This window comes from Camelus ferus, chromosome 36 (genome assembly GCF_009834535.1).
Source record: "Camelus ferus isolate YT-003-E chromosome 36, BCGSAC_Cfer_1.0, whole genome shotgun sequence".
NCBI classification, from domain to species: Eukaryota; Metazoa; Chordata; class Mammalia; order Artiodactyla; family Camelidae; genus Camelus; species Camelus ferus.
Window position 1 is genome coordinate 19061619 of NC_045731.1, and position 2984 is coordinate 19064602.

The following is a 2984-nucleotide window of genomic DNA, read 5'->3' on the forward strand; positions in this document are numbered from 1 at the left end:
ACCTTGGTTGTTACTCTGGAAAATTTTAGAATTCTTCATGCCTCCATCTGGTCTCTTAATCAGAATCTGGAGAATCCTAAAGCACTGATCTGATTTGAACAAATGAGTTGAAAAGAACTGGGGGAAGCACTGTGAGCAGAAGAGACTCTGGAACCTCCAGATTGGAGCCCTGCATTGGCTGAGGTGTTCTCTGGAAACAGTTTTCTCTATGAGACTACATATTCCCCATCTTGACTTTCAGTTTCCTCAGCATTTCACATTAGATTTTAAGAAGTCTGTGGCAGATTCTTACCCAGAAAAAGAGCACTTGCACAAAGGGTTATATGTATACACTTTCCCCAGGTGGTAAAAGGAACACGCTCTTCTTCCTAATTAAAAAAATGTTTAGTCAATCAAGGGATTACACCAATGAAATGATTTTTCTCCTAACTGGTCACTAAATCCTAAGCATAATTTAAAAAAAAAATAATTTTCAGACATAGCCTCCTTATTTTTTAACTGCATGGGTTTTTTTCCTTTTTTTTTTCTTTTCTTTTCTTTTCTGTTAATGATGTCAAACACACAACAAAATACGTACAGTGTTCATTTTAATATTATTTTTTGAAAATGCACATGTGAACAGCAAACTGTTTCCCTGCCATGGTCTGAGCTTAGGGGTCTGGGTACCTGACGAGGCCAAGCTGTAAAGCTCTATTCCTGAGCTTGCCTTAGATTTCAGAAGTGACTGAAGTGACAGCTTAGAGTCCATGCAGGACAGAAAGTTTCACAGGTGTCTGCAGCTAACTGGTCTCCACTGTGTGTTTCTTGGTTGGGCTTTGTGTGTTAATTAGCTACAACTATGAAGTTTTAGAGTTTCCATTTTAGAGTTTATATTTAGATGTTTTTTAGAGATGATATCAGTAAGACTCAAGGTTTACCTGGATTATAAAAGCAGCAGGAGTATAATAATACCTGTAACTAAGTACATGGCCCCTCCTCTGTGCCAGGAAGTCTTCCAAGTAGATTCTGTACATTAATTCGACCCGTCCTTACCACAGTCATGAGGAACTCTCCTATTCTTATTTTATAGGAAACTATGGCACAGAGAAGTTAAGTTGTCCAAGATCACTCAGGAAGCAAGCTGCTGTGCTCAAATATGAATTTAGGCAACTTCATTCCCAAGGTCTCACTACCACAATGCTGGCCTCTCTAAAAAATGGAGCATGCATTCGCAATTAAAATAAAACACTTCAATTAAAAAACTAAAAAAAAATTAAAATTTTTTTAAATAAGGAAGAATGATAAAGTGAAATGAATCTTCATCTTCAATTTTTCAACAAGCATGTTCCAATGAAAATTTAAACTTATTAGTTGGCAATTTTAAATTTAAAATTGGCAGTTTAAATGACCAAAAAACTTTTCTTCAGTATTTTTTGTATTCTGCCAATATGATACGTTTTTGTTTTTCAGGACTCAAAAACATTATGAACATCTAATTTTGTCTAAGTTTCAGCTTTCATCTCTGAATTTACAGTCTTTCACAAACATATGCTTTGACCGCCATCTTCAGTTGTAAACAATGGGAACTATTCATAATGGGGATTATTAGAAGCTTATTACATTTTAAAAGGCAAATGTCACTTTCTATTGGTAGCTGAACCTCATTTTTTTCCATTTATAAAAAGAGGAGTTTGACCTGCTCCCTCCAGACCTTTTCAGTGCCAACGTTCTGTAGATCTGTGATTCAATTTATAAAATCTATAGTTGGAGACATTTTCAGATGCTCCTAGTAAAAGCATTTTATTTCCAAGAGTTATTCATGCTCACAACCTGCTGTCCTGCTGCTGCTGACTGCAAGTACCATCAGCTCTAAATTATCTCAGCTGATGGAAAGAAGCAATAATACAGATGACTCAAAAAATCATCATTTCATAGCTCTGGAAGGTTGATACAAAGATATATAGTTTTATTTTTTTTAATTTTGCAGCAGGAGTGGCAGCAATAAATTTACATTTCCAATTATATAAAATGCCTAGCTCAGTGCACAAACACTGATGGCACCTCAACAAAGGTTTCCCTGCTTCTTCTACCCTTTCTCTGACTTTAGGATGAGAGCCACGCTGCTTTGTGCACATCCCAAAAGGAAGGGGGAGCAGTGACCAGGACTTAGTTCAAGACAAAAGGGCACCTAGTCTATGATGAAAAGGAGGCCGCAATAATGAAGGCACATGTGAAAAAATGGGAGTCAACTATAAAAACCAATGTGTCTTTCTTTCTACATCTATGTCATAGCGGCTAATTTATATTTTGCATTTTTTTTATTGGTGTTATGAAAGGATACAATTCAATGCCTCTTTTCTTATACAATTACCAGCCTTTTCCTTTTCCCCCTTTTTACTGTTATTATGAAGGAAGGACCACACTTCTCTTCTGTGTCCACCATTCCAGGCAGTGCTCCTTCACCTTGGCTGCACATTAGAATAACCAGAGGAGCTTTAAAAACTTCCCTATGCCAGAATGCACCCCAGGCCACTAAGTACCATCGGAGTTTGCAGTGATGGAATCCAAGCACCAACATTTTTTAAGGTCCCCTGGTGATTCCAACATGCAGCCAAGGCGGACAACTCCAAAAGTAAACAGACTAAAGTGCATCTAATCAGCGCCTGCTTTTCCTGGGTAATCTCATCTATCTCCACGTGGGGACACCACACCTCCTATTCTGACCAGACTTGTTCTTCCTGCTCAACCCTGTCCCATTTGTACTCAAGTTCTGCCTGGCGCCGCTTCCAGAACTCCAGAAGTATGGTGACTAACACAGAGAGAGAACAGCAGAATGTGGATCTTCAGTGAAGACTGATGCTTCAGAAATCTGTACTTAATATTTATTACACTTAACACTTTGGTAAATGATTAATAAAATCACATTTTATTTATAGGCGATACTAAAGAGAAACATGAGTTAATGCCTTTCTTTTAAGAAAAAGGAAAATGTAGATAATTTATTG